Source organism: Hyperolius riggenbachi, chromosome 2 (genome assembly GCF_040937935.1).
Source record: "Hyperolius riggenbachi isolate aHypRig1 chromosome 2, aHypRig1.pri, whole genome shotgun sequence".
Classification (NCBI taxonomy): Eukaryota; Metazoa; Chordata; class Amphibia; order Anura; family Hyperoliidae; genus Hyperolius; species Hyperolius riggenbachi.
In genome coordinates this window covers 292,621,951-292,643,170 of record NC_090647.1, presented here as the reverse complement: position 1 = coordinate 292,643,170, position 21,220 = coordinate 292,621,951, and the positions used below count along the sequence as shown (strand labels likewise).

The 21,220-nt window shown below is 40.7% G+C and overlaps 1 protein-coding gene across 1 annotated transcript in view; it reads right to left on the bottom strand.

The window, feature by feature from the left end:
• LOC137546450 (gap junction beta-3 protein-like) overlaps positions 1-13,847 on the bottom strand; it is a 43,360-nt gene extending 29,513 nt beyond the window's left edge. Inside the window, exons 1-2 of the mRNA XM_068268941.1 lie at positions 13,499-13,847; positions 4,595-4,756 (exon numbers count right to left, since the gene is read on the bottom strand). The gene's annotated coding sequence lies outside the window, so the exon portion shown is untranslated. The remainder of the gene's footprint in view (positions 1-4,594; positions 4,757-13,498) is intronic.
• Between the last annotated feature and the right edge of the window lie 7,373 nt (positions 13,848-21,220).

Below are 21,220 nucleotides of genomic sequence, written 5' to 3'. Positions count from 1 at the left end.
CCCATGTGAAAGAGACCTTACTATGGTCTGATGTGGAACAGGTGAGTATTACAAACCTTTGTCACCTAATTGCAAACAATGTTTAAAGGAATACTGTAGGGGGGTCGGGGGAAAATGAGTTGAACTTACCCGTGGCTTGTAATGGTCCCCCGCAGACATCCTGTGCCCGCGCAGCCACTCACCGATGCTCCGGCCCCGCCTCTGGCTCACTTCTGGAATTTCCGACTTTAAAGTCAGAAAACCCCTGCGCCTGCGTTGCCGTGTCCTCGTTCCCGCTGATGTCACCAGGAGTGTATAGCACAAGCCCAGTATGGTCTGTGCCTGCGCAGTACGCTCCTGGTGACATCAGGGGAAGCGAGGACACGGCAACGCATGCGCAGGGGTTTTCTGACTTTAAAGTCAGAAATTACAGAAGTGAACCGGAGGCGGGGCCGGAGCATCGGTGAGTGGCTGCGCGGGCACAGGATGTCTGCGGGGGACCATTACAAGCCACGGGTAAGTTCAACTCATTTTCCCCCGACCCCCCTACAGTATCCCTTTAATAAACCTATTATCTCCAATGAACTTTAGTTCTTGAAAACCTTCATAATACACATAAAAACAGTTAGACATAATATTAGTCAGTCAGTTAGTTAAATTTTAACTACAACTTTGACTAGGACATGGAGGGGGTAGTTGTGAACATTATTTTACATACCCTGGAAGAATTTGGGAAATATTGGCTTTTTCTTTATTAGAAAATATGAATGATCATGCCCAAAACATTCCCTTTTATCCATAGTTAGTGGTGGGTCAAAGCCATTTACTATCACACAACTGTATTTATTTTCCAAACTAACTAGGCAACTACATAATGACATTTTTTGGAAGCACTGAAATGGCCTTGATCTAATGTTTACATTCTCTTGAGGGTTTGGCCTACTAATAAACACACAAATTGCAACACATAGGTTGGATATTAAGGGTAATTATTTGAGAATTAACTGCTTGCAATTACAGTAATATATGTTAAAAAGTCATCCAGCTTCTGGGCTCTTGACAGTCACCAGGACATTTTAGCTAGGGAGAAATCAAATGAAATGCCAAAGGTCCTGAGAGAAGGTTGTTCAACTTTATAAAACAGGAAAAGGATCCCCCCCCCCAAAAAACAAAAAAAAACAAAAAAAAAAAAAACATCTGAAGAGTTGAGAATGCCAATCAGCAGTGTTCAAATTCTCATTAAGCAGTTGAAATGGAAGAGTTCTGTTGACACCAAGCCACAGTCAGGTAGACCAACAGAAATTTCAGCCAGGACAGCCAGGGGCATTGCATTAAAATATGAAAAACAGCATATAAAAAAGCATCAGAACTACTGAAAAAAAAGTCATTTTGAGTGATGAGACCAAAATGTAACTTTATGCTCACAACCATAGATGCTATGTTTGGAGACAATAACAATCCCTACTGTGAAGCATGGAGGTGGATCTCTATTGCTTTGGGGGTGCGTGAGCTACAGTGGCACAGGGAATTTTGTCAGAAATGAGTGCAACATGGGATTAGAGAATACTGGAAGACAATATAAGCTGCACTTGAGACACACTTGGACTTTCCATCGCACACAAAAGGCTAAATCCACCCATCATTGGCTACAGCAGAGAAAAATAATGGTTCAAGAGTGGTAATTACATACTCCTGACCTCAATATCACTGAGCCACTCGGAATCCGCACACTCGGAATATAAGAAGCACTAACACCCCCCCGCCCCCCTACTCCCCACACACACACTTTTTGCGGAGAAAAAATGTGTATCTTATATTGACTACTCACGGTTTCCTTGAAGAATGATACATAGTTTACATGTTTACAAAAATACAGAACAAAAAATGAAGAACTGGAGAACCCTTTTCTGTTCCTTTTTATAATAAGGTCTATTATATAAATATAAAATATTTTTATCATTATTAATTGACCATCACAACTAAATAAACTAACAGTACTAAAATTAAAGACAAAAACATAGCATACAGGTATGTTTTGTGTGGAGTATACAATATGATAATTTAACTGAAATTACACCGCAATCTTCATAGTACACATCTACACTGATGAGCCAGAAACAATGATACTATCTGTCTGCTATTGTATAGCCCTGAGATAACCAACACAGCTCTGATCTGCTGAGGCATGACTCCTGAAGGTGTCCTCTGGTATCTGGCATTATGAGATGAGTGGAATGACAAGCTTCCGCTCTGCAGAAATGCCAAGAAAATACCACCCTTACAGACTGGTACTGAAGCTCCATAGAAACTTAAGATCTTTTATGTTCTTCCTGTACTTGTCACCTGGAGGGGAGACCTTCTGGGCCAATAATGTAGCTCACAGCTGCACTGTAAGCTTTTCAACATAAATATGTTTTTATAAAACACTGCTAGAGGTGTTCAGAGATTTTTTAGTGTTGTTTCCTATTTATTATTTATGGGACACTGCAAAAAATGAACAGCAATCCCCCTAAATGGATGCCATGTTGGTGGCGGCCATATTGAAGGCCATCTGCCTTTTTTGTCCTGGAGGGGGGCTTTCAGAAGTAAACAAGCTTTTGACTGGCCAATTCATGACAGCTAAGCCACTTACTGGTTGGAATGTCTGCACGAATCAGTGAGCTTGCCATAAAGGTACTAGCCAGTCAGAGATTTGTTGACCACTAAAGCCCACCTGTATGATATAAAAAAGGCAGCCTGCTTTCAGTATACAGATTACTTTTTTCTTTAAAAAAAAAACAGTCCACTAAAATGCCACAGGGAGTATTGCTCTTGGTTTTTGGGACCTTTCTTGTTCCTTTATAAATATGGAGAAACTCACCAAACTTCAACATCTGCTACTCAGAAGCTTTATCTTGGCTAACAGTTCTGGAGCCTTTATGAGTTCCGTAAAGAACAATGTTGTCCATTCTATTAGATATAAGAGCATATGCAATATAGGGCTTGATTCACAAAGCGGTGCTAACCTACTTAGCACGTCTAAAGTCTTTAGACGCGCTAACCAGGGTGCTAAGTAGGTTAGCACTGGATTTCTCAATCAGATCGCGCGCTAACTTTGCGCGCGCAAAGTTTTAGGTGCATAAAGTTTTACGTGCGCTAAGTCCCATAGGCTTTAATGGGCACTTCGTGCGGAGCGCCCTGCGCTCTGTGCAGTACGCGCGTAAAGTTTTACGCGCATAAAGTTTTGCGTGCGTAAAGTTTTATGCGCGAAAAGCTTGTTTAGACGCGCTAAGGGGGTTTTCACAGGCGTGCTAACAGTTAGCACCGCTTTGTGAATCAAGCCCATAGTATCTAATATTAAGTGAATGTGGTCCACCATTTCTACATCTTTTATTTGGTATTTTCTCAGGTGTTTTCAAACATGAGGCATCACGTAATGCTGTATTAACTCTAAATGATCTTTTCCCATCATTAACTCCATGTATACTATTTAGTACTATTCTGTAACAAGTTGAGCAGGCTTGCCTACATATTTCTTTCCCATAACTCAGTCTTAGACAACCTCAATAGAGGATTCCCAAACCTAAGCAAGACATTATTGCACAAGTGTTCATTTGTTTCACCAGCTCCCATTATTACATTCTTTCTTGTTTTCTTCTATGTTCAGATAAAGAAATCCTACAACACCTCTTTTTTGTTGTATTTATTTATTTTCCAGACCTACCAGATTTTAGCCCTGCGATGCAAAGACCAAGTTTCAGGATATTTATAGACACATTCATAAGTCAAGTCAGAACTGCATTATATAATGTTCTCACAAAGGAATAGCCGAGTATGACATGAATAAAGGAATCATCTGACCATAGAGGTATACCTATGCCTTGTCTGTCTATTGAAAATGTCTGTGGGAAAATACATGACCATTGAAGCCTTTGTGTTGTGAATAACAATGTCATGATATGTTGGAATCATAGAGGTTCCACCTATTAGTATGACATTCCATAATAACATTTTGTACCTCTAATCTCCTTGCCAATACAATATACAATACAATATAGTAAAACACATACAATACATGCACACACACGCATACATACATACACACATACACGCACACACACACACACTACACACTCACATTAGTATTAATGTACGCTAATCTGTGCTGCACAATCACATATTCTGAATTCCCCTACTAAATGATATGCTATATATATCATATATCTGTGGTGTACAGTTTCTTACACAGCAGTACTTGCTGGTATTAGTTAATGATCTGCCTTCAGAATGACAGTAAATGACTTGGGGTCTTCCTTAGACACAACAAAGAGTAGTGTCGCATGTCTAAGCCTTTAAGTAAAGCTTGGTGAGATTTTCCAGTTTTACATACAAGCAGTAGAGTAACCGGATTTGAGTAAGTGTGCTATAAACAGTCTGCAAAATACAAGAACATTGCCTTCAGCCGGAGACCAGTAAGGGTCACATATCCTGTACAAGCAGTAACGATATATAGTCTGAAAACAAGGTACAAAACAGGACTCCTTTCCATTGTAAAATCTATATTCCCAATATCATTATCAGAGTTATGGTTACACAGCTGTAAAATGTAAATTATTAAATGAAGGAGGCTTCTTACCTGTTTGGAAGTGAACAGGGAAAGGTCCTTGCAGACCTGGATCTTATTTGGCTGCACAGTCACAATGCACTGACTCCTTCGGATCTTACTGAGGTGTGTCGCTATGCATACCTCTACAGGTTGTGCCTTGCTGAGAGAGGCAGAGACTACACAAGGAGAGGGCTGGGACAAAGAGAAGAAGAAGAAGAAAAAAAGGAAAGTTGTAAACATGCTGTACAGCTGGGTGAATTTGCATCATCTACTCAGAATTTCCTTACAGAGTTTGCTTGCTGAGGACAATACCCCAATCACATTCTGTGCTATATAGCAGTACACCTGCAAAAATCTTTATAATTTAAAATTAAGACATTAAATAAAATATGACTGGTTATATGGAAGGGTAAGGCTGGCCATACACCATACCACTTCCATGTAGTATGAAAGCTTTCCTAAACAACCTTTTCAAAGCATTCTAAATCTATTGGTCCCTATTAGAGTTGAGCCTAAATTTTCGTAATTATGGTAGCGTAATTGCCATTAAAATCGTAATTGAAAATACCGTAAGCGTCATTTTCAACGCGTAATTTCGCGTTTCGTTCATGCCGTAATTTTGCATTAAACGCTACCGTTTAATGCAAAGATGCTTTAGAGAGCTCTGAGCTATATAGCTCAGAGCTCTGTCGGGTCCGTGCAGCACGGACGCGTATGCGGCGGCGGCGAGTGACGTCGGGTGCGGCGTAGTTACAATGTAACAAAGTTGTTACATTGTAATAACTTTGTTACATTGTAACTGATAGAACATTTCCGAGGCTATTTCGAGGGATCATTTATTTAAAGGGACAGGTAAGTATTAATGGTTAATTAAGAATATTAAAGGACTTTTTTCGTGGTTATGTTTTTTTGTTCAATTAAAATACTTTTTCTAAGTGTTTGTGTGTTTATTTACTTTTAACTCTTAAAGGAAATGGGTAAGGGGTACAAGTACCTCTATACTCATTTCTCCTGGGAGGGGGGGTGGGCATCTGGGGGACCCCTTTTTAAAGGGGACTCCCAGATTCCACCATGAACCCCCCCCCCAGGAAATCGCGGCCTCCACCTCCACCGCCCATCGGAGGTGGAGAAGAGCCCCTTGTCCTTGGATTGGACAAGGGCTCTGAGGGGGAGGGGAAAGCTTGGCTGCCCCTCCCCTTCCGAGACCCCCCAATCCATGGACCATGCGGGCTGGTATAGTCAGGGTGCGGAGCCCCACGCGGCCGGTGCTCCGCATTCTGGCTATCCCAGCCTGCATGGGGGACAAGGGGTTAAAGAGGTCTGGGAGGGGGGACCTCACGTCGTTTTTTTTTTATATTTCCCACACTCAGAACGAAGTAAGTAAAACTCTTCCCACTTGGGGGAATCTATGAAAATAATACACTATTGTTACCTGTGCAAAAAAAACGGACATTTTCCGCATTTAAAAGACATTTTCGCCCGTGAAACTTAAAAATCGATTTTCTCAAAAACTATAAGGTCTTTTTGAAAAAATTGTTTTCCTCTTATTCCCACTGATCCCCTTAATATACCCTGGGAATTTGGTGTTCCTAAACTTTAAGCAGGCTTTGCTATTAACCGTTAAATTCGGCGGGTTTTTAAATGTTTACATTTTTCCTTTGAAACTTTAACATCGATTTTCTCAAAAACTATAAGGTCTTTTTGAAAAAAAAAAAATTCCTCTTATTCCTTCTGATCTCCTTAATATATTCTCCAAATTTGAGGCTCTTAGCATTTAAGGGGGATTTGCTATTAACCCTTAAAGTCGGCGGCTACCTAACATTGATCCATGCGTCAACTTTTCCGCTTCGGGAGCATGGCCATACGCATTAATTTCGTAATACCCGTTGCAATGTGAAAATTACGCGAAAATTACGCTTACACAAAATTTCGCGAAATCCTTCTTCATTACGATTATGTACTTACGGCCATAAACGTAATTACACTAATTACGTGAAATTTCGCGAAATCGTAATTACGCCATTACGCTCATCTCTAGTCCCTATGCTACATAGATGAGGTAAGATTTTGTGTGGCCACCTTTACTAGATGTTAGAAAAAAGGAAGTATATTGGACTTTAAAACCTCTACATGCATTTGAGAACTGTAAGTCAAAAACATTTGTTTCACTACACAGACATACCCCATAGTCTGCAGATGACCCAGCTCAGTGGATGTGGTTTTTTTTTACACCTTAATGTTATTTTTGAGGGGCTAATTGCTGTTGGGCTTCCCTGCAGCAAGATTCTTCCTGCTCTCTTTCCCCCTCAGTATAGCACAAGCTGCTTGGCTGATTGTAAGGGTTAGGCACCACCTGTGGAGCTTAGGGTTAGGCACCACCTGTGGGGGGTCTTAGGGTTAGGCACCACCTGTGGGGGGTCTTAGGGTTAGGCACCACCTGTGGGGGGTCTTAGGGTTAGGCACCACCTGTGGGGGGTCTTAGGGATAGGCACCACCTGTGGGGGGTCCTAAGGTTAGGCACCACCTGTGGAGGGTCTTAGAGTTAGGCCCCACCTGTGCAGGGTCTTAGGGTTAGGCACCACCTGTGGGGGATTTTAGGATTAGGCTCCGCCTGTGCAGGGTCTTAGGGTTAGGCATTACCATTGGGATCTTAGGCTTAGGCACCACCAGGGAGGTCTTAAGGTTAGGCCCCACCAGGGGAGTCTTAGGGCTAGGCACCACCAGGGGGGCCTTAGATTTAGGCACCACCCCCTTGAGGTCTTAGGGTTAGGCAACACCAGGGGAGGGTTCTTTGTGAGAGTAGGGAGAGGTTAGGTTACAGTAAAATATCAATAAGTATTAAAGATATTTTACTATATGAATGAAGTAGTACAATATCATTATATTCACTGATATTTTATTGCTTTTATTGGACCTTTTTATGTTTACTTTACTTTATTAAACCTAAAAATGGAGGCTACAGTGGGGAATAGTAGAGTATCTGTATTATAAACAATATTTACATTATATCCTAGCTCCCGTTTTACTATACAATAACTTTAATACTTTAACATAATTTATATCTGGAGCCCTTATTATATGCATTCCAATATAATACCTTTTAAGCCACCAGCAAGCAAGAAAATACTCAAAATAATTTGACAGTACTTTTTCACCTACTTTTTGGTACTTTTTTCAACTGCAGAGTGCTGAAAAGTTATTTTAAACAGGAAATGCAAAATTATATCAGACGAGAGAACTTAAGAGAAAAAGTTAATTGGATCAGACCTTAAGGCTGGTTTCACACCAGGACGTTGCGTTTTAGGGGACGTTATGGTCGCATAACCTGCCCCTAACGCAATGCCTGGTGCTCTCTGATGTGGATGTCAGAGTGAGCCGCGTTGTGCAGCTCACTCTGGCGTCCGTGATGCCGTGATGCGTCCTCTTGGACGCATGCAGCATCACGTGGTCCCGCCCGGCCAATCGCCGCACAGAGCGGCCGCTCCAGGAAGTAAACACTGCACGTCACTGAGTGCAGTGAATATTAATTAGCCATGTGCCTGGCCGCTCTCCGCTCCTCCGCAACATTACTGCGCATGTGCAAGCAATCTATTGCGGCTCTGCCGCTTATAAAGTACTGCATGCAGTACGTTCTGTTATGGCGCAGCGTTACTGAGTAACGCAACGTGGGCACTGTGAACAGCCCATTGATTTTTCATTGCTGTGCGGTGGGGTGCGTTACAGGCTGCTCTAACGTGCGCCTGTAACGTCCCACTGTGAAACCAGCCTAAGTGTTTATACCCTAACTACTTGTCTTATGAAAAAAAATCAAGTTTCTGAGGAAACCTTTCCACTAATTACCAGTAGAGATGAGCAGGCAAAATTTGCTGTGACTTTTACAAATTTCAGCTTAGTTAAAATTCTGTGAAGTTGGAGCCAAAATACACTATTTTTTCACATTTGCATGCCCCCATACATGATATCGACAGCTTATACATGCTATCAGTGCTACGGACCATGCTGAAAAATAATTTTCTGAGAAGATTATAGTTTTTGAGGAAAGTGATTTTTTGGTACTTATCCGTTAGCCGGGCGCATCCTCTAGGTGGCGACAAAACTCCACCAGAGTTACATCTTTCCCTACTATCCATGTCGGCCTGGAGGGGGAATAGTAATTAGCGCCACCTGCCGGATGCGCCCGGCTAACGGATAAGTACCGATTTTTTTATAAAGAGCAGTACCAGTGAATGTAGCAGGTGCTGGAGTGCGCCTCTCCTTTGTGTGCATTTTTAGCTGTTTTTTAGAGAGTTCTTTGTGAATGGTGCTTACTTAGTATTTGTAATACTGTTTATAACAAAATGGAGGGTGAAACAAGACCCAAGAACAAGAGCGGTGTGCCCAAGAATTAATCTTTCTATGCCACTGAAGCTGTAGTAGCAAAGTCCAATGTAGATCAGGCAGGTAGACCTAGGTAGTTTCAATACATTACAGTTTGTCAACTTGAAAAAGAGTTGAAGATGCTTGAAACAGCAGGCTGTAGTTGTGCTATTGCTTTTTAACTTTATGCGACCAATAAAGCTTGGAAACTACGTTGGAGGTGTCTGTTCTACATTGGACTTTCCAATATTGTTTATATTGTATATTACTAACCTGGTAGCTCAATTTTTTTATATAGTCCATGTTATCATAGCAGCTCTCCATTTCATAGGGATTTGGGGTATGCTATACAGATGTCGATTATCAACTGTAATCATTTATATGTTTTGGCAGGTGTTCCCCTTTAATCCATCTTTCCTGTCAATGGGCTTGATTCACAAAGCGGTGCTAACTGTTTAGCATGGGTGTGCTAAACAGTTAGCACGTGAAGTGCCGTTCGCGTGCAAAGTGCCGCGATTAGCGTGATCGAGGCACTTTGCACGCGCAAAAGTCCACGAACGGCACTTCACGTGCTAACTGTTTAGCACACCCGTGCTAAACAGTTAGCACCGCTTTGTGAATCAAGCCCTATATGTTTATTTACTGACATCAGCCATCTAAGATACAGTCAGATTAATGATTTCTTGTGAGTTGGGATCTGTGTAGTGTTTTTTAATTAATTAATTTTAAATTAATTTAATTTTTTCCCGGTGAGTTGACAGCATTAAAGAGAACCCGAAGTGGGTTTTAAAGAGAAACTCCGACCAAGAATTAAACTTTATCCCAATCAGTAGCTGATACCCCCTTTTACATGAGAAATCTATTCCTTTTCACAAACAGACCATCAGGGGGCGCTGTATGGCTGATATTGTGGTGAAACCCCACCCACAAAGAAATTCTGAGTACGTAGTCTTGGCAGTTTCCTGTCTGTGAACCCTGTTGCATTGTGGGAAATAGCTGTTTACAGCTGTTTCCAATTGCCAAAACAGCAAGCAGCAGCTACATCACTTGCCAGCAGTAAAAATGTCACCATGTGATAAATGTCAGAATATAAATTAGGGATTTAACCTGCTGCCGACTGCTCCACACCAATTGGCGTGAGCAGTGCGGCAGCCCCAGGACCGCTCCACGCCCATTGGCGTGAACGGCTGTCTATGGGGCTAGCAGGTGATTGTGCGCACGCTGCGCACGCATCTCCTGCTCGGAGGGCGGAGCTCCGCCCCGCCTTCAGTCTCCGAGCTGCGATTGCCACTTGGGAGACTTAGTCGACAAAACCGCCGTCTAATTGCTTTGTACAGCGCTGCGACCTTCAGCAGCGCTGTACTAAGGACAGCCGTGTCACACGGCTGTCCCCCTGGGAAGCGAAGCCTATCACAGCCGATCGCGCTGATAGGCTAGCGGGGGGAGGAAGGGAGGGTTATAGTTAATTAAAAAAAGCAGTATTTTTTTTTAAAATAATATAAATAAATATTTATAAAACAAAAAGCAAACACTGGGGGGGTGATCAGACCCCACCAACAGAGAACTCTGTTGGTGGGGAGAAAAGGGGGGGGGGGGGTCACTTGTATGCTGTGTTGTACGGCCCTGCAGCTTGGCCTTAAAGCTGCAGTGGCCTATTTAACTTAAAATGTCCTGGTCACTAGGGGGGTTTACACTGCGGTCCTCAAGTGGTTAAAAGATTTTACAATGGGAAAACACTGACTAAATCATTTATACATAATGGCCCATATGCAATTCATTTTTTCACCTGAGTTTTCTCCTGGGTGATATTTTTAAATTTGTCAATAAAATGCATTTTAAGCCATCAGAAAGCAAGAAAATGCTCAAAATACTTTTGATAGTACTTTTTCATTTACTTTTTGGTACTTTTTTAGTTGAAAAGTGCTGGAAAGTTATTTTCATTTGAAGATGAAAAATTATCTCCTAGGAGAAAAGTCAGGTGAAAAAGTGAATTGCATATGGCCCAATTATTGTAAAAATGAAGCACTTTTTTAAATTACATTATTTTCACTGGAGTTCCTCTTTAAAGCGCATCCGAGATGAAAAACTAAGTATAACAAGTAAATTGTCTATATATCTTATCTAAAGTTTATATAGTTTACACAGCAAATCTAGCTGCAAACAGCTTCAATAGTTTATGATTATTTATTCCTGTGATACAATAAGGGCAGCCAAATTCTGTTTGTCACTGGCTGAGGGCTGGAGATGCTATCAGCTTGCCTGTGTGTAATGTGACATATTCAGTCCCCTCTCCTCCTCCCTCCTCCCCTCTGCCTCTGAAATCTCTGGCTAGTAACCTCCTCCTTCTCCTGCCCAGACTGAGCTCCCATAAGCCCTTACTACAGTGCCAAGGCACTCTAAAAAGCTGTGGGCGAGGCTTGTTTAGTTTACAGGGAATTAGAGTATTAAAACAAAACAAAAAAAGTATTTGGCTTGTGGAATTCCCTATAAACTATATGAAAGGAACACAATTATGCAATGAGTAAAAGTTTATCTCGGATCCACTTTAAGAATCTTATTAGCACACAGAGGCTGGTTCTGCATATAATCACCAGTCTCTGTTACTATACTGTTCCCCCCAGGCTCCCCCTGCGCTCTGCTGTCCCCCATAAATCAAACCGCTGTGCTAGCAACACGCAGCGTCCTCAATAGCGCCGATCCCCGCCTGCGTCCCTTCCCTCACTGCCTCCATAAGCTGATTGGAGGGAAGGGACGCAGGCGGGGAGCGGCGCTAAAGAGGAGGTGGGGGAGCATCGGAGAGTGACAGTCTTCATGTAAACTGCCTGCTAGCGACACGCTGCGTGTCGCTAGCATGGCAGTTTCTTTTGGGGGAGGGGGGAAGCAGTGCGCAGGGGTGGCCTGGGGGGGAACAGTATAGTAACAGAGACTGGTGATTATATGCAGAACCAGCCTCTGTGTGCTAATAGGATTCTTAAAACCCACCTCGGGTTCTCTTATAGTACTAAACAAAAAAAAATTGAGCACTGCAGCAAACCTAGGCCTTACACAAACATACGTATGGCTCGGCCGGTGATATTCTGGATGCAGCAAGAAGCCGACTGGTTCAATAAGCTGTCACACCTGTTATGCATTGTCTCTCCCTGCGCTAGGCAATGCAGGGTAATATAACAAATACATTCCCTTACAGATTTGTCCATTTGAACATGTAATTCAGGATACGGCTATTGCCGGAATCCAAATTATAGTGATTTAAGAGAAATTCCCCCTGTGTCGCTTTAGCCATAATTAACATTACAGTGGCAGCAGAATCATGCGCTACATGGTGTCATGCAGGTGCCATGCAGGGACCGAGACGACCTTACTTGGTTATACATCTGATCCCAAACCTGGCGGGTGGTGTACTAAACATACAGTATATCCAAATAGTAAAAATAGTATATAAAATAGTGAATATCCCTTGATTAAAATTCATTTAAAATATCTAAGAATTAAACCTAATAAATAATGCACAAGTGAAAGAAATTGCTACATGTCCAAATGCAAAAGAAGCCAAAAGGACAATCAAGTTTACAGCGTGCCATAGCTTCAGTTATGTGTATTATACAGATAATAGGTGGTTATACATTTCAGAACGCATAATGGAAAGTGTCTCAGTTCTGTTTACTGAAGGATTGTAGCTATGTCTGTGTGAAAATAAACAACTAAAGACTTTGCCAGTACATTGCAAAAGGTGTGCTAGAGCCACTTAGTTGCATTGCAGAATAATTCTGCATGTCAACACACTGCCCATACAATTCTGTGAGCCAGTTCACAGTACTGCATTGCATCTGATCGCGTTATTCTAACTCACTACCTGCAGGGTTTGTATTAAAGTCTATGTCCAGTCTCCATTGCAGTTCACAGTCATTATGACACATACATTATGCAACTGACCACTGTGAACATCTATAGCGAAAATTTCTCCCAGAGTAAAATGATCTGTAAATTACTTCTTTCCTATGTCACTGTCACTTACAGTAGGTAGTGAGAGATCTGACAGATCAATCAGGTATTGGTCTAGTCCATCTCCTCATGCTGGATTCTCAACTATTACTTTATTTGCAAAGTAACATGCTGAGCTGCAGCTTCTAAGTTCACCTGGCAAAATAGTGCGTAAAGGAGTAAGCAGGTTGTGGCCAACACCTCTGTATAGGTCTCTTCCAGGGAGTGCTTTTGTAAAGAATAAGGATGCATTCACACTGCATCAGTTGTTTCGCAGAAAAATTCTGCATGTCAAATCACTGGTCATACAATTCTATGGACCGGTTCACATCTCTATGTTGTAGCATATTGGGTTATTCTAATTAGCTGCATGCAGGCTTTTAATTAAAATGCTGAAGTGAAGTGGAAACATGTGTCCACGAATCCGATATTCTGTGCAACACTTTGCATCTATGCACTGGTAATGTTTACTTATTCTAAGTTTATAGGCAAAGCTGGATTAGCCCAGGTGCTATGATTTCCCTAAAGGCAGTGTATACACATTAGGGCTGTATAGCTTCCCCATCCAACATAATTTCACACATGGTAGAGACTTACCTCTGGACTGCAGATCAGAGATCACTGGAGACATTCAGCAAGAGTACAGTCAGGATGTTGCAGATCAGAAACAGGTGGTCAGCAACTCCGGCAGAGTTTTAGGGAATTATCAGGATTGTAGTCAGGATAACAAAAATACTGAGCAACAGATGGCCAGCAATCAAAATGACACCCCGGGGGAAAGAAAGAACCAAGTCAGGATGCAGAAAGTAGTTGGCAACCGGTCGTCAGCAATCCAAGCAAGTAAAAATAAAGTCAGGATGAGATAAGCAATCCAGGAACAGAGAATCAGACTGCAGCAGGTGTATGAGGTTGGTCAGGAACATGAATCAGGGATCACAGGAGTGGGCTAAACAGAACAGGGGTTTAAGAAACAGACAACCAGTGTGATTTAGACCAAATCCTTGATGAACTGGTAAGGCTACCGAGGGAGTACTTATATATGATGCACAACAGGTGTGACAGCTTATTTAACCAGTCAGCAATTCCAGAAATGGCACTGCTGGAAGGAAGTATTACATCAGAGGTGGTGGCATAACAGCAATGAACACTGAAGTGCTGGATACCCATGTGGCAGTAACATTTTAAAATTAAAGACTTTTCCTGGTTATACACAAGGTTGCTTAGATGGAATTTTGATACCTCAAAGCAAGAAGGCTGGGATGTTCGTATTCTGAAGCAGGTGGACTGGGTGACAGTACTTTGAACCCAGAGGACTGGGATGATGATACTTTTAAGCAGATGGATTGAGATTCTGATACACTGAAGCAGATAGGTTGGAATTAGCAGTACCTTAATACCTGAAGGCTGGAATAATGAATGTGGGACCAGAAATGAAGTAGGAGTATTGTGTAAGAACTAAACTGGAAAGAATTGGAGGGGTTTGATTTAGAGTAATATACAAACTTTATTCCACCATATCGTATCAGTTCATAGGGACCTTCTACCCATTCTCTCATTCTCCTAATTTTATATAAGGAGTGCTGAATGCTTAAGTGGTTAATATTAGCACAAGGGTACATTGCAAGATGCTCATCTAATGTTAGAAGCCATATGAATTTGTATTGTGTACGGGGTAGAGTCTCACACTTGCTAATTTTGCCTCCTGGGCTAGCCACCCAGCCTGGATGGTGGCTTAAGGGGTCAGTCAATTAGTAAGTGCAGAGCACTGAGGTATAATTGTACACAGCCACTAATGCTGTTTTGGAGAGAAAACAGAAAAAACAGGTGGGAGCATTTTTTGAGGTTGTGAATTGGCTGTGGTGGACACAGCTCACCTGACAATGCAGCTGTTTGCGCATTCGTCCCGCTAAAGCCAGGGACCGAGCTTAGTTTAGAGTACTATGGTCAAGCTCCTCTGCTCTGGTCTACTGCCCAATATCTCGAGATCCTTCCCTCCTGTGGATGCAGATGGCAATTGCTGCCGTCTGAGGTTTCCGTGTGTGCCGGAGGTGGAGAGTGAGCAAGATAGTTTGCTATGGTGTGTGGGAGGACAAAAGGGCAGCGCCGGTGACAGACGCCTACCCCGGCTAGCCCCAGATAGCTACCCCAATAGAAAACTGCTGCTAAACACCACAAGACTTTGAACTGTGAAAAACAACCAACTGAGTTAATTCCCCCATGAACTACTGACAGTTACAAAAGACAACATATAATACTCAAATTCCGAAAAGGGAATAAAGTATGGAACCCCAGTCTATATAACGAAGTATAGTTAAGCAACTATCATGCAGAAATAAATACCATGGTGTGGAGAATATAGAGGCGAGAGAGTTTATGCAGAGAAGTGTATATTGGGCAAAGAAAACCAATGGCGGAATAGCTAAGTATTAAATCAATATACATTGCATGCTATCGGAACCATGGCATACAATCTATATCAATTTAACATACTTACTATGTCATTTTATATAAGTTTATGTTTCTAGAATGATTTTTTCACTGCATGTTAATTTGCTCCTCCTAGTTCCTTTTATTGCCCGATGAAGTGTGAAATTGCCCATGAAAAGCATTGCATAATTTGTAGAGTACCTTGAATAAAGAAAGTAATTTTAAGACCGTCAAGCCTACTTGTGAGAGGTAAGTCCACCACTACCTCCCCATTTTAAACGTTTTTTAAAGATTGTATCCTAAATTGGCACCTCTGTTCTATACCTTTATTTCATGAGTCCACCCTTAGTGGAGGGATGTTACCCCTTTTTATTCTTCTACGGAGAGCGGCATTCTTAACCCAAGTGGGGTTGGGTCTAATCTCCCCACCCATCATCTTAGTCGACATATTGCACTATTTGGGCTCTCGATTTCTTTTGTCTTTCAAATTGAAATTAATGTTTATTTAGGTTGAAATAAGGACCCATATGTACAGTAATTAACTTTTTCTCCTCAGTTTTCTGCTAGGTGATATATTCACACCTTATCAATAAAATGCCTTTCAAGCCACCAGCAAGCAAGAAAGTGCTGAAAATAATTTTGATAGTACCTTTTCAGTTACTTTTTCAATAACAAAATGCTAGTTAGTTATTTTAAAAAGAATTTGAAAAAGTATCTCCTAGGAGAAAACTCAGGTGAGAAATTTAATTGCATATGGGCCCGGGCCTTCACTTTATAATAGTGTTTAAGCTTTGCAATTGAAAAAGTAGCACCTCTTGAGCTCCACTGGAGAAGCTTTTTTTCAGATATAGGAGGCACCCATCAATCTCTTTCAAATTTCTATATAGGTCTCAAAATTAAAAATTTTACTTTCTACACTCCTATGCCAGTAAATGGTAGCTCGATCTAGACTTCACAAACAAGACCGAAAAGTGAAATACAATAATATGTGGAATTGTTAAACCTAGACTGAATCAGTAAAAGCTTTGTGGCTTCAAACTACTCTGTAGACTTAAAACTTGGAATCGGAAATAGCTATCACAATTGTAGCCCAAAAGTAGAGGACTTTATCACCATAATTGTATTCATTGCAAGAAACCTAATCCCCAGACAGAGGCGTAGCTAGAGATTATAGGCACCCATAGCAGAATTTAGATGGGGCCATCAGATCTAAGCAGTCTTGAGAGATGCCCTCTGCCCCTACCCTATGGGATATGATTTGACTAGGCAATGTTTATTCCTATGCAATTTACATAGCAAACAGTTAGTACATCATTTACTACCATGATGTATTACTATTAGGTGGTAATACATCAATTACCACCTAGGCCTCTATGCAGGGCACCATATCCCTTGCTATGGCTGCTATGGCTATTACTACACCTCTGTCCCCAGATATTTAAAGTCCCAGAAATTTCCATGGACTGATTTGCCCAATTCACAGGTTCCCCTATGTCCATTTAGTGTATCCCTGCACATAAATAACTGCATCAAAAGAATAAAAACTTGTATGGGTCCAGGCCTAACCAAATTTTAATTTAAAATACCAATCTCTTCAATTCTCGTCTCTTGTATTTTCTTCTTCTTCTTCATACACTCTCCGTCTCCTTTTTACAGCTATGTTAGGTCATCTGGTGTTAATTATCCTGTTTATTCTTCAGCCTTAAAGGGAACCTGAACTGAGTAAAATGATTTAAAATAAACGCATGATGTAGCAGCAAATGAATATTACATACATATCTCACAGTCAGTTCCTCTCAGAAGCTCACCATTTTCTTCTTACAGTGATCCCTTTCAGTTCTGACAAGATTTTGTCAGAACTGAAATATACCAGTTGCTGTCAGTTTTATATCAGCTGCTGACAGTTATAACTGAATGTGCAAGGTAATGTCCATGTTTCCCTATGGTGCCTGTGAATGATATTACAGTTTAACAGTGTGCTGACCAGGAAGCTGTTATGGGGTTATGGCCATTTTCAAAATGGAGGACAAAGAATTTAATTGATCCCAGTGGACAAACAGGACGCAGGAGAGGAGAAAGAGATTGATTATTAGACTACACAGGAGGTAAGTATGACATGTTTATGTTTATTTTGACTTTTAATTTTCAGTTCAGGTTCTCTTTAACGTATTTTGGTTCCTGGACGTAGTTTCTACGTCCAGGAACCATGCGCGCTACCGCGCGCTCCCGCGGCCGATCGCGCGCATGCACGTGCACTCCCGGCCGCGGATTCGGTAGCCAGGGAATCAATGTATCGGGCTATGGTGCCCGAACATTGATTCCTCTCCCCCGCTGAAAAAGCGACAGCTTCTCTCGGAAGCTGCGCCTTTTCTGGCCGTTCCCTTCCCGATGCGTCACTGTAAGCGTATGTTACGCTTAGAGTGACGTCATGTAAACAAACTCATCTTGTGGCCAAAAAGTAATACTACACCTGTAAAAAAAAAAAAAATTAAAATTAACACACATTTACATTATAAATCTATTGTTTACCTCCCACCCTCCCAAAACTACCCAAATAAAATGTTTACTATATAAAAAAAAAACATTACAAAAAAAAAACATGTAAATATTTACCTAAGGGTCTAAACTTTTTAAATATCAATGTAAAGATGAAATATTTCTATATTTTTTTATTTTAAACTTGTAAATAGTGATAGATGCAAAACGGAAAAAATGCACCTTTATTTCCAAATAAAATATTGTCGCCATACATTGTGATAGGGACATAATTTTAACGGTGTAATAACCGGGACATATGGGCAAATACAATACGTGTGTTTTAATTATGGAGGCATGTATTATTTTAAAACTATAATGGCTGAAAACTGAGAAATAATGAATTTTTTCCGTTTTTTCTTATTCTTCCTGTTAAAATGCATTTACAGTAAAGTGGCTCTTAGCAAAATGTACCCCCCAAAGAAAGCCTAATTGGTGGCGGAAAAAACAAGATATAGATCAGTGCATTGTGATAAGTAGTGATAAAGTTATAGGCTAATGAATGGGAGGTGAACATTTCTCACGTGAAAACGACGGACCCTGAATGGGTTAAGCAGTTTTTTTTGGCAATGTATACTTTGCTGCATCTTATGCTTCCTTCTACCCCTTTCTTCCCTGTTTGATTTATACTGTTCTCCCACACCCTCCTTCTGTCTTTCTTACTTCTTCCATCCTCGCTTTATGTAGACCTAAATTGGATTGCTCTGAGGTAGTGTATACTTTTATCTTACTCTTTCTCTCTCCCAGCATTTCCCCTACTTCTCCATTTCTTCCATTTCTTCTCCTTTTTTACCTTGTTATTTTATAAACTGTGAAGCCAAAAACTCCATGGTTAATTATGAACTTCAAGAGTTGCTCAAGAATGCTGTTGACGTTATGCAAGAAACACAAAAAACAAACACAAAACCCACAAATGTACCAAATTGTTAATTTGGCCACTCCCAGTGTTTCTGTTCTTTCATGGGGTTCTCTTGTTTTGTCAGTCTAATGATACCATGCTTTATTTGCATTGGCAACTCTTTGTACCCTACATTAAGAGTGTGCAGCAAAATCTTACAAATACATAAAACAAACTCAAAATAAACTGTAGACTTGCATTGTTAGTAAAATAATAAGGGGACATCTACAGTTGCACATAGAACAGCTTGCCGGTCAATTGTCCATTTTACTTTTATAATTGTTTAGCTATAAAAGGTGCTGTAATTCCTAAACCAATCACTTAAAGCGGAATATAACCCTGCATTTCAACTTTGCTCTAAAACATTATTTACAGCATATTATATGCAACCAGCATTTTTTTTTACTAGACCAGCATTGGAAGGGTTACACACAGAGCTTTAAAGTTCCATGGATAGAAATGCAGACACATCCGAAGTTTAGATAGATACATTTAAGTAAACACAATGTTACAAGTGGTGAATGTTACACACTCTCTGGCTGTCCTCCAGCTCCTGCACAGTCAGTCAGATAGTGTGTGTCACATTCCACACTAGTTACATTGTGTTTACTTAAATGTATCTATCTAAACTTCGGATGCGTCTGCATTTCTATCCACGGAACTTTAAAGTTCTGTGTGTAACCCTTCCAATGCTGGTCTAGTAATAAAAAAAAACTCTGGTTGCATATAATATGCTGTAAATGATGTTTTGGAGCAAAGTTGAAATGCAGGGTTATATTCCGCTTTAAGGAGATACATCCAAGATAAAGCTCATAATCTGCACTTTCAGCTTACTTTCATTATATAATCTCAAGTTATATATATATATATATATATATATATATATATATATATATATATATATATATATATATATATCAAAATAAACCCCACAATCAATGCTCTATATGTACTATGAAACAACATTTTTTAAACATAAATCTTTTTTATTAAATATCATCAATAAAATGTAATGAGAAAGATTGCTGCAGATAAGCTGTAAAGAGTGCTCACAATGCCAATACAAGCTAATATGCATCGCAAGGATTACTATGAAATAACCACAACAGTAAAATCCATTTACAGTACATGTAGTTACAAATACCTTCAGATCACACAGTTTCAGCGTTTCCTTGTGCACTTTGTAGGCATTTTGCCATGGCATAGGATCTGGCAGATCTGCATATAAACAGACTTACAATACAACTGAAGTGAGAAGAATATGGAGGCTGCCATATTTATTTCCTTTTAAACAATATCAATTGCCTGCCTGGCAGCCATGCTAATCTAATTTAGCTGCAGTAGTGTTGGAATAACACCAGAAACGAGCATGCAGCTAATCTTGTCAGATCTGACAATAATGTCAGAAACACCTGATCTGCTGCATGCTTGTTCAGGGTCTATGGCTAAAAATATTAGAGGCAGAGGATCAGCAGGATAGCCCGGCAACTGGTATTACTTAAAAGAAAATAAATATGGCAGCCTCCATATCCCTCTCATTAAAGTTGTCCTTTACGTTCATTTTGTTGCACAGTAAGGACACACAATACATCAAGAGGGTTACATATGGCCAGCTCCTCTTGTAAACATCAAAAATATCAACTTTTGGCTACTTATTGACTGCCTTGCATATGTGTATCAGCTCCAAGGAAACAAAGTGGCTGCCGCTGAGAAGAACAATGTCCAGAGTTCACAAACAGGTAAATTATATAGAATCAGCGCAGAATCCAAAAACAGAAGACGAGACTTCAACAAAGAATAAGAGCAGGCAAATCTCCACCACAATACATATCGGGGTCACGGCACAGCTCTGCAATCATGGATACCCAGAAAAAGGAAAGAGGCTTGCCAGCTGGTGACAACCCACATTATAAGGATGTACCAACGCTTTGGTAGGACATCAGGAAGCAACAGTCCGTCCAGGATCAACCAATTCAGTAATGATTCATCTCACGAATGTATATCAGTAAACATCATAAAAAACAAACAAATGGCAACTCTAAGTATAAACCATTTTATATAGAGTTTTCATAGTAAAAACAGCATAAAAAATAGCATAAAAGCAAAACTTACATACGGGGCCCATGCAATGGGAACCCCTAGAAAGTTGCACGCGTGTATGGGTCAGCAGTATAGGACAGTATAAAGGTGCGGCCTGTCTCCTCCCTGATGGTTTCGCAAACTAGCGTCATCACAGTTTTACTGTGAAAACCCTGTATTAAACTGTTTACACTTAGAGTTGCTGTTTGTTTTTTATGATGTTTACTGATATCCATTTTTGAGATGAATCATTGCTGAATTGGTGGATCCTGGACGGACTGTTGCTTCCTGATGTCGTACCAAAGCATTAATACAACCTTATAATGTGGGTTGTCACAGGTTGGTAAGCCTCTTTCCTTTTTCTGGGTACCAATGTTTGC